This window comes from Aotus nancymaae, unplaced genomic scaffold, assembly GCF_030222135.1.
Source record: "Aotus nancymaae isolate 86718 unplaced genomic scaffold, 86718_ANA_hifiasm-v0.15.2.pri h1tg000040l, whole genome shotgun sequence".
NCBI classification, from domain to species: domain Eukaryota; kingdom Metazoa; phylum Chordata; class Mammalia; order Primates; family Aotidae; genus Aotus; species Aotus nancymaae.
Window position 1 is genome coordinate 40,173,156 of NW_026988454.1, and position 16,011 is coordinate 40,189,166.

The 16,011-nt window shown below is 37.3% G+C and overlaps 1 protein-coding gene across 8 annotated transcripts in view; it reads left to right on the top strand.

Annotated features, from left to right (window-relative positions):
* The window catches only part of ECHDC1 (ethylmalonyl-CoA decarboxylase 1), a 56,441-nt gene that overhangs the window by 38,319 nt on the left and 2,111 nt on the right, over window positions 1-16,011 (top strand). The window lies entirely within an intron of this gene.

Sequence of the window (16,011 nt, forward strand, 5' to 3'; positions counted from 1 at the left end):
AACCAAGCACCCCTAGGGACACTGCTACACTAGGACTGTGCTGGGTCAAACCCAAAGCTAGCACAGCACTGGGTCTTGTCCAAGGCCTTCCATAACTACCCACTGGCTACTGGTAGCCTATGTTCACTAGAGGGACTGGGACTCTACAATCAGCAAGTGACAAAGCCAGCCAGGCCTGTGGCCTTCCCTGCAGGGTGGTGATTTCCCCTAGACTCTGGACAAGTCTAGAGGTGCTGTCTGGGAGCCAGACACTAGAGTCAAAAGCTTTAGATGTCTAGCTGTTGTTCTGACTTGTCTGAGCTATAACTCAAACCACAAGACGTAGTCCTTTCCAGTCTTTTTTCCCCTTTCCAAAGGCAGAGGAGTGTCAACCTATGGCCACTGTCACCACTGGCTCACAGGGAATACTACCAAATGATCACTGATGTTCCCTTAAGGCCCAAAAGCTCTTTGTTCAGCTTGTGGTGAATTCTGCCTGGCCTAGGACTCACCCTTCAGAGCAGTGGGCTCCCCTCTGGCCCAAGGTAGGTTCAGAAATGCCATTTAAGAGCCAAGAACTGGCATTGAGGACCCCAAGAGCTTGATTGATGCTCTACCCCCCACTACCCTGAGTGGCTGAGCTGGTACCTTTGAGGCAAGACAAAGTCCTCTTTACTTTTACCTCTGCTTTTCTCAAGCACAAGGAGTCTTTCCCTGTAGCCACCACAGCTGGGAATGTGCTGGGTCTCACCTGAAGCCAGCAAGTTTCAGAGTCTCACCCAAGGTGTTGACATAGTACCTGGGTATTGCTACTGGTTATTCAGGGTCCAGTGGCTCTTCAGTTAGCAGATGATGAATCCTGCCAGGACTGAGTCCTTCCCTTCAAGGCAGCAGTTTCCTTTCTGGCCCAGAGTGTATCTAGATGTGTTGTCTAGGAGCTAGGACTTAGGAAAGGGGCTTCAGAGCTTTGACCATTGCCCAGTCCTGCTGTGACTGTGCTGGTATTTAACATTCAAGACAAAGTCCTCCCCACTCTTCCCTCTCCTTTCCTGAAGTGGAAGGAAAGGGGTCTCTTTTGGAGCAGTAAGCTAAGCCGAGCAGCCTGGGGTTGGGGGAGGGGTGATGCTAGCACTCCCTTATCCAACTTGGCGATTGTCTCAATAGGTCATGTGTTCCCCAATCCACTGGCTCTGGACCCAGTTCAGCTCTAGGACTCACCTATGAGTTGCAGTTCTCATGGCCTAGACTGCCTTTCAAGTTTATCTAAGTCCCCAGAGCACTTTAGTTCATGGTGGCAGAGCTTGAGAGAACTCATTTGGACCAATGGGATCTGCAGTTCCCCTCCAGCTAGTGCTGATTTAAATGCTCCCTCCATGGGCAGATGTCAGCTGAGTTTTGTCTGCTTTTTTTTTCCCCCTGCTATAACAGGGCAGTACTAAGTTTAATGCCTCACAATTATTGTGCCATTCCTCTCCCCAGCACATGGCAATGCTATCTGCACCACACCACTACTGCCAGGGGAGAGTGAGGGATGGGGTGATGTCAGTGATTCAGGACTGTTTTTCTGACCACTTCAGTGCCTTTTTCAGCGATATGAAGTGAAAACCAGGTACTACGAGTGCTCACCTGATTTTTTTGGTTCTTTTTTTTTTTTTTTGAGACGGAGTTTCACTCTTGTTACCCAGGCTGGAGTGCAATGGTGCGATCTCAGCTCACTGCAACCTCCACCTCCTGGGTTCAGGCAATTCTCCTGCCTCAGCCTCCTGAGTACCTGGGATTACAAGCACGTGCCACCATGCCCAGCTAATTTTTTGTATTTTTAGTAGAGACGGGGTTTCACCATGTTGACCAGGATGGTCTTGATCTCTTGACCTCGTGATTCACCCGCCTCGGCCTCCCAAAGTGCTGGGATTGCAGGCATGAGCCACTGCGCCCGGCTGATTTTTTTGGTTCTTACGAAGGTGCTTTTTCTATGTAGATAGTTGTTAAATTGCTGTCTTTGCAGGGTGAATGATCAGTGGACTCTTGTATTCCATGGTATCGCTCCACCTCTATCAGAGTCAACTTCTTCCAAACTCCTGTTAATGTTGATATTTTCACCTTCTCCCATGAATCACAAGTGTTCCTAATGGCATCTAGAATGGTGAATCCTTTCTGGAAGCTTTTCAATTTACTTCACTGAGATCCACCAGAGGACTCACTTTCTGTGGCAGCTGTAGCCTTAGAAAATATATTTCTTAAATAATGAAACTTGAAAGTCAGTGTTACTACTCAGTCCATGGGCTGCACAATGGATATTGTCTTGATGTGTTAGCAAGCAGGAAAAACATGAATCTCCTTTTCATCAGCTCTTGGGCCACTAGGTGCATTGTCAATGAGCAGTACTATTTTGAAAGAAATCTTTTTTTCTGAGCAGTAGGTCTCAACAGTGAACTTAAAATATTTAGTACGGCATGCTATTAGCAGATGTGCTGTTATTCAGGCTTTATTATTCCATTTGTAAAGCACAGGTAGAATAGATCTAACAATTCTTAAGGGATCTAGGATTTTCAGAATGGTAGATGAACATTGGCTTCAATGTGGACATCAGCTATGCTAGCTCCTAGCAAGAGAGTTGGCTTATTCTTTAAGACTTTGAAGCCTGGCATTGACTTCACTTCTCTAACCATGAAAGTCCTAAATGCCATCTCCTTCTAAAAGAAAGTTGTTTCATATACAGTGAAAATCTGTTATCTAGTGTAGCCACCTTCATCAGTAACTCTAGCTAGATCTGATCACTTGCTGCAGCTTCTGTGTTACCCCTTACTCCTTCACTTTGCACCTTTATATTATGGAGATGACTTCTTTCCTTAAACCTCATAAACCAACCTCTATTGGTGTCAGCAGCTTCCTTACCTGCAGCTTCTGCAGCTTCCTTATCTCTCTCAGCCTTTGTAGAGTTGAAGAGAGTTAGAGTCTTGTTCTGGATTGGCCTTTGGCTTAAGGGAATGCCATGGCTGGTTTGCTCTCCTATCCAGGCCACTAAACCTTTCTTCATATTAGCAATAAGGCTGTTTTGCTTCCTTATCATTCATGTGTTCACTGGATTAGCACTTTGAATTTCCTTCAAGAACTTCCCTGTTGTATTTGCAACTTGGCTGTTACCCTGAATTTTATGGTAATCCCTTTCCTGCTTTCCTTTATAGTTTTATAAGCTAAATATACTATAATAAATATATATTTTTTGACTTCATATAAATGGCATCATATAGTAGTAGAAATAATGTGAGAAAACAGTATGCTAACTATGTAAAACGGTAAATTTTATGTTAATTTTCCTTTTTTATAATTTATGACAAGTTTCATCAGTTAAACTATGTCACTTCATGCTCATGTAAATAGAGATTTTCCAGTTTTTTTGGTGTATAAGACAATTTTCAGAAATCATTGCCACTTGAAAACTAGTATTTTCAGTAATTAGGCAGAATTCTTATGCACAATAAAAAAAGATTATTTTATATGACAGTGCCCTCTGCTGTCATCAGTGCAGATTGCATTAGAATGCTGATACTGCATTTTATTCTGTGAGGAGGAAGCAGTCATGAGCTTTATGTTTGATATAAGACTAAACAGGAAATGCTCTATGTGTAAAAGGATTAAATGCATTCCTCACTTTACACTGAAATATAGGTAGTTATGAAATAGATAATTTCAACACATATAATATATAAATATAAAATGTATATCTAAATAAATAGAGAATTTTAAGGTCAAGCTTGGTGGCTCAGGCCTGTAATCCTAGCACTTTGAGAGGCCGAGGTGAGTAGATAACCTGAGGTCAGGAGTTTGAGACCAGCCTGGCCAACGTGGTGAAACCCCGTCTCTACTAAAAATATAAAAGTTAGCCGGGTGTGGTGGTGCATGCCTGTAATCCCAGCTACTCAGGAGGCTGAGGCTTGAACCCAGGAGGCGGAGGTTGGAGTGAGCCTAGATCACACCATTGCACTCCAGCCTGGGCAACAAGAGGGAGAACTCTGTCGCAAAAAAAAAAAAAAAAAAGAAAGAAACTTAAGCTATATGTAAGCATACATTACCACACTGAAAAATCCTCTATGTAAAAGAAAATGAAAATTAAGACTTTTTAGATGTCATTTAGAACAAGTAAAAACCCTCTAACATAGATTCCAGTGTTCATCTTTATTAGACTTTTGCACCATCCTTCATACTGATTCCCTCATCTGTGTTTAAATGTAGTTAGGGTTTAGGACAAAAAGCAAAACAACAGGAAAAATAATCAGAGATTATTTAATCCTTTAATACTGCTAAATTGCCTTGCTGTTATTCTCTAACTGAAGAAAATGTAATGAATTCTAGAGCTTCGTTAAATATTTAACTTTATTTGGTACAGAATGTCTGAGGTACTGCCACTCTCAGTATCTGGATATACAAGGTGCCTTTGCTGAGAAGCTTCTGACTAAAAACTTAATTTGTTTTTGGACTAGCTTTTCTGAAAGTGGTGTCTGTTTATTAAACATATTTTAGCACCCACATATGCTAGGCACAGCCATTCACAAAACTTGTGTCTTGGTTTTTTGTTTCATTTTTCTGGTAGTATGTTTTTTGTTATAATTTACAAAATTCTTTGTCTGCAATTGATTAGAAAGTTTTTTTAAGAAATGAAGAAGAAATTGATCCTTGATCAGAGAAATTTGACAAGCTCTATCCTAGGCTACTTAGCCTTTTTAAAACCCACATACCAAAAGCAACTATAGTTCTTAAGTGTTAGAGACTAATAGAGAGGATTGCATACTGAATGAACTACATTACTAGTCCCAGTTTCCAGGAAGTGATAAATTCAGTACAAGTTCCTCTAGCTGACTTCTTTCCCTCAATTTTATCAATACCTCATCAGTTGTTTTCTATGACAGATTGTTTTAATTATTTCTTAAGAATGTCTGTTTGTTCTAAAAAAACAACAAAAGCTTTCATAGCATTTGCTAAAAAGATAATTTCCTTCTTTATATGTGTTGTCCCTTTTAGCTTGTTTAACTTTCTTACCTTTGAGAATTGCCTGGAATTCACTCAAATGACATTTTCATCCATGCCAATGATAGTACTTCAGCAGATGGAGATACACTTAACATGACTATATAAAAGAAATGAACTCATGTAGCATTCTAACATTGTCTCCTTCCCCCAAAACCCTGTGAACACCAGCTGATAATAGATGTAATGAATGTGTAAGTCAGAAACACTCAGTTCTACTTTGCATAGTTAGACCCTCAGTTGAGTCATACTTTTCATGTAAAATATTCCAAGGGAAAATGGCTTTTAAAAAAAACATTTATTTAAAGATAGAGTTTCGTTCTTGTTGCCCAGGCTGGAGTGCAGTGGTGCGATTGGCTCACTGAAACCTCCGCCTCCCAGGTTCAAGCAATTCTCCTACCTCAGCCTCCCAAAGTACCTGGGATTACAGGTGCCTACTACCATGCCCAGCTAATTTTTTTGTATTTTTAGTTGAGACAGGGTTTCACCATGTTGTCCAGTCTGGTCTTAAACTCCTGACCTTAGATGATTTACCTGCCTTGGCCTCCCAAAGTGTTGGGATTACAGGGGTGAGCCACTGCACCCAGCCTTTAAAAAACATGTTTAAAAGCAAAAGACTAACATGAATTAAAAATTGGTATTTCTCAATAGTCACAATTTAGTCAAGCATTAGGCTTCTGTTTTAGTGACAAAATCAATGTGAAGAAATGAAATGCTAGAAATGTGATAAAATAATATAGCCTCTCCTTTTTAATCCACCTTTATAAAGATATTTAGAATGAAATACAAATTAAGAACATGTTTATACGTGTAGTAGTAGTTTCCATTGCTGCTAGAACAAATGACCACAAATTTTGTGGCTTAAAGCAACATTTTATTATCTCACAGATATATAGGTCTGAAGTCCAGCTGGGCTCAGCTGATTTTTCTAAACCTTGTCTCATGAGACCAAAATCTAAGTGTCAGTTGGAGTGGGCTCTGAAGACTCTAGGAGAGGATTCAGTCCCAGGTTCATCCAGGCTCCAATTGTTCCATGCACTTGAAGGACTGAAGTCCTTGTTTCCTTGCTGCCAGCTGGGGGGCGAGTCTTTGCTCCTAGAGGCTTTCTGAATTCCTTCTCATGCTTTCCATGTGGCTCCTCCAGCAGTCACGAGTCAAGTTCCTTTCATACTTTGAATCTCTCTTATTTATCCTCATGCTGCATTTCTCTGACTACAGCTGGAAAAATTTCTCTGCTTTTAAGTGTTGTCATGATTAGATTGTGCCCACTCAGATAATCCAGGATAATTTTCCTGTTTTAAGCATGTATAGTTACATCTGCAAAGTCTGTTTTGCCATGGATGGTAACACATGCACAGTTCCCAGGAATTAGGTCATCTCTTCAGAGCCAATTTACCGATCACATACAGGCTTGGCATAGGAAATATAATTGTCAGAGTTGTTGATAACTTTTATATTTCTATTTGATTGCCAGTGAAAAGTGATAACTTTGTTATTCTAAGTCAACTTTGTAAACTGTATTTTTATTTTTAAAAATTTGTTTAGATACTTTTTAGAAAACAGTAATGGTTCCCATATACAGTCATGCATTGCTTAATGATAGGAACACATTATGAGAAATGTGTCATTAGGCAATTTTGTTGTTGTGCAGACATCATAGTATGTAGTTAAACAAACCTAATGATACCATCTAGGGCACAGCTTACTACATACCTCGGCTATATGGTATAACTTTTTGCTCCTAGGCTACAAATCTCTAAAGCCTGTTACTGTATTGAATACTGTAGGCAGCTGTAACACAGTGGTAAGTATTTGTGTATCTAAACAGAAAAGGTACAGTAAAAATACTGTATAAAATATCTTAAAAATTAATGTTTATATAGGGCACTTACAGTGAATGGAGGTTGCAGGACTGAAAGTCGCTCTGGGTGAGTGAGTGAGTGAGTAGTGAGTAAATATGAGGGCCTAGGACATTATGTACACTTCTATAGACTTTATAGGCTACGCTCAATTTATAAAAAGTATTTTCCTTTCTTCAATAATAAATTAACCTTAGAGTGTACTCCTTTTACCTTCTGGAATTCCTCCTGAAGGACCTGCCTGAGCCTGTTTTACATTTAATTTTATATATACAAAAGTAAAAGAAGTATACTCTAAAATAATAATAAAAAGCATAGGCTGGGTGTGGTGGCTTATGCCTGTAATCCCAACACTTTGGAAGGTCAAGGTGGGAGAACTGCTTGAGCTCAGGAATTCAAGACCAGCCTGGGCAACATAGTAAGACACAAAAAAATACAAAAATCAGCCAGGCATGGTGGCACATGCCTGTAGTCCCAGCTACTAGGGTTTGATGAGGCGAGGAGGTCAAGGCTATATTGAGCCATATGGTACCACTGCACTCCAGCCTGGGTGACAGTGAGACACTTTCTTAAAAAAAAAAAAAAGTATAGTAAACATCTGAACCATTAACATGGTCGTTTATTATTATCAAGTATTATGTAATGTACATCATTGTATGTGCTATACTTTTGTTCAGCTAGCAGTGCAGTTTGTTTATACCAGCATCACCACAAAAATGTGAGTAATACATTATTCTATGACGTTACAATGACTATATCATCAGGCTATAGGAATTTTTCAGCCCCATTATACTCTTATGGGACCATTGTCATATAGTCCATTGTTGATTGAAATGTTGTTATTCAGTGCATGACTATATTCCTAATTTATAAAGGGTTCTGTGATACAGAACACTGTTTTAAACATAATTATTCCTGTATTATGGATGGTTAGCTTGGTTTAAAGCTCAATATTCCAGAATGTGCTTCAGGAAGTGCTTAAAACACTCATTCCTTGATTCTACTTTCTAATTCCAGTTATTCTAAAAACACAGGAAAAGAGAGAAAAATCTCTCAAAACTTCCCTAGAAAATAGAAAATGACAAACTCACACTGCTTGGCTTTTAGCATCAACTTTTGGCATAAAAAAAAAAAGCATGTACACATTTTAATTATGTCTAATATTTAATATTTTACTATTGATATCCAATTGGAAACTGGAATTGTATTTTTTAATTTTGAAATAATTACAAACTTGCAGAAAAGGCATGAGTGATACAAATAATTTCCCTGTGCCATTCACTCAGATCCAACAATTTTTAACATTTTGCTATTGTGTTTTATTTTTGTGTATCATATACTTTTTTCACCCAGACTAAGGGTAAATAAAGTATTGTACTGTGTCCAAAAGTTAGTTACATGAGTTCACTGTTGTTTTTGCTGTTTTTCCTTCTCTGATGTTGAAATGGTCTTGTGTCAGTGGTCTGTTGTCTGAAGTATTATCCAAGCTCCTTGTCTCAGAATCAAGAAAATTAAGGAGCATGGACACAATGGGGAGGTTGGAGTGAAAGTTTAATAAGCGAAGAAAGCTCTTCGCAGTGGAGAGGGGGCCTGAATTGATTGCTGTTTTTAGTTGAATCCAAAAGCTTTTGTAAGAAACGCCCCTCATCTCTGTAGCTATTTGTGTAAGTCTCCTTATCTGTGCAGCCGTGGGTATGTCTTGGGTAAGCACAAAGTGCAGCTTCTCTTGTTTGTGTAACTGCAGGTCTGTTTGAGATAGGCCCACCCCGATCCGTGTGCAAGTTTCCATGGAGCCCACCATGTCTATGCCTGAAAAGAGGAGGAAACTTTTTCCTGGGAGCCAATTAATCACACAAAGAAAAAGGCTTCTCTGTTGGGCCCTGCTTTCTTATCAGTGTAGTTGCAGTTTGGTTTTTCTCCAGGCCACTCTATTTGTGGCTGTAGCTGTGATTTTTCAGGCTGTTTCTTCAAGGACTAGTCTTAGCTTTCTGCCTGATTTTTCCTTTTCTTCTCCCTCAGTGTGATTTCATTTGAAAATAACCTTGCTTCACAGTTTACAATAGCAAAGACCTGGAACCAACCCAAATGCCCATCGATGATAGACTGGACAGGGAAAATGTGGCACATATACACCATGGAATATTATGCAGCCATCAAAAATGATGAGTTCGTGTCCTTTGTAGGGACATGGATGAACCTGGAAACCATCATTCTCAGCAAACTGACACAAGAACAGAAAATCATGTTCTCACTCATAGGCAGGTGTTGAACAATGAGAACATATGGACACAGGGAGGGGAGCATCACACACTGGGGTCTATTGGGGGAAATAGGGGAGGGACAGCGAGGGGTGGGGAGTTGGGGAGAGACAGCATGGGGAGAAATGCCAGATATAGGTGATGGGGAGGAAGGCAGCAAATCACACTGCCATGTGTGTACCTATGCAATAATCTTGCATATTCTTCACATGTACCCCAAAACCTAAAATGCAATAAAAAAAAGAAAAAAAGAAAATACCTTGCTTCATTTAGTTTTTGCATCCAGTTTTAATTTTTTTCTTTCTTTCCAGCCTTATTTTATGTCTTGAATATGTTAGAATGTTGTAGTAAATAACTTTTGTATATACTTTTTAGTATTACTAGTGGCATATCTTAAGGATAGATGCTAGAAACAGGATTACTGAATCAAAAGTAAATATTAATGAGTTAATGAATATTTATTAATTATTGCCAAGTTTTCTTCCATAGGAGATACACAAGTCTTGCATTCCCTCTAGTCTGTTTCACTTAGCCTTGTCAACAGAGCCTACTAAGCTTTTGAATTTTCCAACTTCATGGGTAAGGAACAGTATTTCAGCATAATTTTAATATGCATTTATTTTTTATTTATTTATTTTTTTTTTGAGGCAAGGTCTCACTCTATCACCCAGCCTATGTGATGGTGTGATTACTGCTTACCGTAACCTCCGCCTCTAGGGCTCAAATCATCTTCCCAGTAACTGAGTAACTGGGACTATGGGCGTGCACCACCACACTTGGCAAATTTTTGTATTTTTTGTAGAGACAGGGTTTCTTCATGTTGCCCAGGCTGCTCTCAAACTTGTGAGTGCAAGTGATCCACCTGCCTCGGCCTCCTAAAGTGCCAGGATTGCAGGCATGAGACACTGCACAGCCCATTTCTGTTAAAGTGAAGTTGATCATAGTTTCACATGTCTTAAGGACCATTTAAAATTTTTTGGTGAATTATCTATTCATATTTTGCTTATTTCTCAATAGGATATTTTTTTTTTCCTCAATTTTTAAAAGTTCTTAAAGTCATTATCTGTGATATGTTTTGCATATATTTGCTCTGCTTGTCTTTTGACTTTGCTTTTTTGTTTTCTCTTTTGCCATGCAAGCCTTTAAAAAAAGTCATATATATCAATCTTTTTAAAAATTGTGTACGGATTTCAAGTGGAAGTTTAAAAGCTTTTCCATATACCAAGGCTATAGAGAAGTTCATGCGTGTTTCTTCTGGTACTTGAATGGTTTTGTGTTTTACAGTCATATATCTAATTATTTCTGAGCTTATTTTCATGTATGGTATGGATGATGGATCTTATTTTATCTTTTTTCCAAATGGCTATTTGTCCCGATACTGTTTTAGAAAGCCTTCTGTGTTCCAGTGATTTGAGGTAACACCTGATCACTACTAGATTTCTACTTCTAGTTAGGTCTGTTGATAGATTTTCTGTTGGTCCATTGTTTCCAATTTTTCTCTAAAGTGATTAATGTGATAATTACCTTATGCAAAAGGCTTTATCCACATTTCAGATTATTTCCTGAAAATAAATCATGTAAGTAGCACAAGTACTTAAAGGATATGCAGTGCTCAAGGCTTTTGATAATTGCCACATTGTCTTATATTACCACCAGCAGAAAATAAGTGTCTGTTTGAGAGCATCTTTCTTCTAATGAGTATAGTCTTTTAAGATATCTTTTATAATTTTGACAAACAATTATATTTAAATTTTATTTGCATTTTTAGAGATTTTTGGTGATGCATAAATATTCATATACTGGTTGATTTATGTGTGTATGAATTGTCTGCATTTTCTTTTCCCATTTCTCCTTTGGGGTATTGAGCTGTTTATGCACCAAATGAAAAGCACATTTTTATTCCTTTATCTCCCTAGTGAAATAAAATTCTCAGCTATCCAATTTAAAGCATGCCTATCTAATTTGTTTTCAATCTCTAACGCAGTTTTCATGAATATATATAACCCTCAGCCAAGGTATTAGCATTTCCAGCTGCTACCCATTAGTTCAAAGTATATTACAAAGAAAGAGAGCTGTAAACATGCTTATCCCAAGGGAACTTACAAGGTAGCCCTTATGCACTTTGGGAGGCCAAGGCAGGTAGATCACCTGAGGTCAGGAATTTGAGACCGGCCTGGCCAACATGGTGAAACCTGGTCTCTACTAAAAATACAAAAGTTAGCTAGGCATGGTGGCACACCTGTAATCCCAGCTACTTGGAAGGCTGAGGCAGGAGAATTGCTTGAACCCAGGAGGTGGAGGTTGCAGTGAACTGAGATCATGCCACTGCAGACTCCGTCTCAAACAATGAAAAAAAATAATGGCTTTATATAAATAAAGCACAATATTACACACACTTGCACATACACAAATAAATGCATGCACACACACAATCCCATCCCCCCCCTCTCGAAAATAACAAATCCCATTTTTGATTTGGAAGTACCTTTACCCTGAATAGGAGATATCCACCTCAGGAAGCAGTCACATTGCCCATGTTGCTTTGTTTTGTAGTTGCCGCCTTACTTGGAAGTTCTTCCTTTAGAGCTGTGACATCAAGAAAATCTACCTCTCATCATGCTAGGATTGCTGAATATTAAAATAAGACTTGAATATAACAAAACATTTTTATGTCTGCCCCTCCCCACAACCCCCCACCACACACAAATTTTCATGCATTCAACTATATACCTTCTTACTGAAGCACTCTCTTTGCATAAAATGAATCAAAACTTATGAAGCCAATCATCTGAGACTTGGAAATCAGAAAAGTGAGATTATAGAGAGCATTTTTGGTTTCTTTTTTTCATAGTTCTGTGATGTTTTGGATGGTAGAAAGCAAAAGGGAGAAGGTGCCAGGAAAGTATATGTGCGAACAAATAAGTTTATGTTAGAGGCATAATTTTAAAGTATTGTTTGTGGTCAGAGATGCTGTTGCTAATTGTATAATTTTCTGTATTTCCCCAGGTGAACAAGTTTGCTTTGTTGTCTCTGGCCCTTTACGCAATGTAAAACGTCTAGCAGTTTCTAGCCCTACACTAAAGCTTATTTATATTTAAATTTGTGATTCCAAACTTTAAATGTATAACATCATGTTAATTTTGTAACATCAATGCTTTTCTTAAAAATTTCAATATATTTATATTGTTACTTGTATTGCACAGTTCTCTTTAAGAAATCTTAGAGGGATAAGTGTCTTATCTCTTTTTTAAAAGATCAGCTTGGAATCTTCTGCTTCAACTATATCTGTAGTAAAATACAGCATTGTTTCTAACTTTATTTGGCAATATAAAAATTGAGTATGTCTTGTGGTCTCCATTTATATAATCAGCATCGAGGAAAAAGAGTATTTGCTGGGTATACAGTGTGAGTACAGCTCTTACTTTGAATACTTTAGAGATTATTTGATTTTAGTCCAGGAAACAACTTTATACTACTTCACTAGCAGAAACGCTACTATTTTTTTACTATTAATATATATATTATTATATAAATATATATATTTATTAATACCACCAACTTAATAGTAATAAAAGCTAGTATACATAGAGTTCATTATGAATCAGACTATAAAATATATACAACTTTTATATTTCCAAATAAAAGTAGGTAATACTGTATTCTCTTGTAGATGTGTTTGAGGCAATTTCACAGATTTTTTTTAAACATACAGACACACTCTATAGAAGAATTGTGGAGTATATATGTTCAAAGAACCTATAATATTAACTCATGTAATAGTCATAATTCTATGGCATAAGTACTATTTTTATATCTATGTATAAGCAAGCTGAGACCCAGAGATGTTAAGTAACTTCCTGAGGTCTAGAGATGAATCTTCCTCTCCTATGTACCATGTTTCTTTTGCCTTTGCTTATTTTACAATGTGTGGTATGTAGCCAGTCTAGTGGCCATGCTAGGATTTCAAGCCCAGCAGTCTGGCTCCTGAGTCTATGCACTTCACATCAAAGCTGTACACTCTTCCATTTCATTTATTTATATTTCCATCCTTCATCACAGAATTTACTGGAAGTACCTTGCTTTAATAATCAACATTTCAAAAAGGCTTTTTGCCAACTTTTCCACTAAAAAGTTCCTATTTTAGTAAAGTTTGGTAATTTCTTTTTAGAATGTTCTTGAATACGTTTGTTCAAAGACCTGAAACTCATAGTTAACTTATCAAAAAGTAGTAACTAATTGAACAGTTCTTCCTGGTATCACAACACTTGACTTTGTATTGCTCTCAAAAGTGAAACTCTTTCCCCAGTTATGAGTAGTTTTTCCTGGAACATTGTTTCATTCAGACAGTAACAAGAAGTGTATCCACATTTGATTAAACTCATCTCCTTTGCCCCAGGATGTCAGAGGAAATTTTAAACATTGCCAATAATGATTATTCTATTTAACAGTCAGAAGACACTTATCATTCTTTTACTTGTCAAAATAAGTGAGTTTAATATGGTTTTATAAATTGAGTCTGTCATAAGTCTTCAAAATTGTAAGAGCTAAGTCTTCCATTACTCTACATAGATTATCCCTTGCAATAAATTAAATTACCAGGTAACTGCATCTAAACTCTAGAAGGAATTAGCGTATAATCCTGTAGGGTCTATCAGGAAACTGTTTTTGAATATATCTTGTTGATAATATACTAATGTCTTCTTAAATTAGGTTTTTTAGCATTTTACATTTTATAGTTAAACTTTTTTAGGTTAAAAGAGTCTTGTAAAAGGTTGCGATCTGAATGCTCTGTTTATTGTTAGAGGACACTACTGTGTTTTTTTGTCACCAATGAATTTTTTGGTCATATTTAATATATATTTAATGTATATCAGTACAGAAGCACACACAAGGCATACGATTTGCAAAGAATGGATGTCAGATTTTGATCACAAAAGGTATTTTTACAAAGATTACCTCAAGATTTGTTAGAGTTGTAAAATATGATTCCAAAAGATACCTTTACCTTATAAAATAAGGGAAATGGAAAACTTCACCAGAGATATTTTCTTTAGAAGCAAATAATTCCAAATATGAATGTTCTTACATAGGTAATAACTTTCATTGTCATAAGCTTATTTACATTATTCCAACATCTAGGACTTTAACCAGTTTTTATGTTCAGCTAATTCTGAATGAATTTATTCCTGGCATAGTCCCTTTACTCCATTATAGGCAGAGCTCTGAACCAATTCCAGGATTTAATTCAGAACAGTTACATACTTAATGTATTATGTGAAAAGCTTTATAGGACTGGGTTCAATATTGACAACACTCCTATTTCTAAGAATATTAGACATTTCTGTAATATCTATTTGTTTTGACATTGTTTTCTGTTTAACAAGGCAGTACTCCTCTTATAATGTTGTGATAAATTCATATTTTTTGTAAAACTTGTTCTTTCTTCCTCCCAGTTTTAAAATTATTTCTTGAAAACTATTATTTTTCATACCTATTTACCTCTAGAAGCAATTGTTCATAATTGAGGCATATTTTCCTTTGTAGAAATTCACAACTGTAAAGATAAAGTTTCCCAGTGAGTTAATAAATGGGCATTCGTCACAGTTCTCTAGGGTCAAAGACTGAGTTTGTTGTTCTTAGTGCTAATGGAACCAAATCACCTGCAATTGAATATTTAACATATCGGAAAGCCAAACCAACTAAAGGTCTTCTTTTTTGTAATGAATAATTTGAAAGTGAAAGCTTCTTGAAGCATGCAGTCAAAATAAAACTTAATGGGCAGCATTTCCTAAATCATGTAGCTTTACTCAGTGTCTGTTGAGCTGACAAATGTGAAGCCTTTTGCTATGCCCACCAATTTCTTGTGTTAACTCCCCTTGTTATACTTTCCTTCTTAATCATCCTATTCATAAAAATCCCATGATTGGGGAAAACGAACCCGTTAGGGAGTCACTACTGTCAGTCTAATCTAAGCCACTATCAATAACTTTCTTACTGGTATCCCTGCTTCTACCTTGTCTTAACTATTATGTGTACCGTGAAGACATTGAAGCCAACCTGCCTGGGTTTAAATCCTAGTTCTGCAATAGCTCTATCACCGGTTCCTTAAACAACTGGTATAAGAGCTATGAAATGCTAAATAAAGTCTTCATGCATATGGCAACTAGAGCAACCCTTGTAAAATGTCAGATGCTAATCCCTTGGTTGACCTCCTCTAAATAACTTCACTTGTAAAAATTAATAAAATCCAAACTACTTCTCATTTTATCCCCCATGTTCCAGTTACGCTGTACTCATCCCCAGAGATACTAAGCAGTTAAGACTTTTGCACTTGCAATTCCTTCTTCCTGGAACACTTTTTCACAGATTTTTGCATTGCTCACTTCCTCAGGTAGCTGCTCAAATATTGAGAGCCCTTATTCATCCAAGATAGCACACTCCCAGCACACATATCCTCAATTCATTAGTCTCTTGCCTCATTTTCTTTTTTTTTTTTTTTTTGCCATAAAGCACTTACTGCCACTGACTTTATATGGTTTAGTGCCTTTCTCTCCAAACTGGAACCAAGAATTTTATTTATTGTGCTCCTAAGCACAAGGATTTTATTTTGGTCATTCCTGTAGTCTCAGCACCTAGACCACCATGTGGCACTGGTAGTTATTAGTAAATATTTGCTGAATAGATGCTGTATTTAAAAAGTTTTATTTCCCCCTAAGGACTATTGAGAACGTTAACTTACTATGCTTTTTTTTGTTTGTTTTTCATAGTATGAACCTAGTATTTCTTACTCTCATACTTTCACTTAATCCAGATCATCTCATTAGGTCACCACTCAAAAAGATAAACTTTGGGCATTCTGAAACAATGAGTAGGTTCTTGTTTGCAAAGCG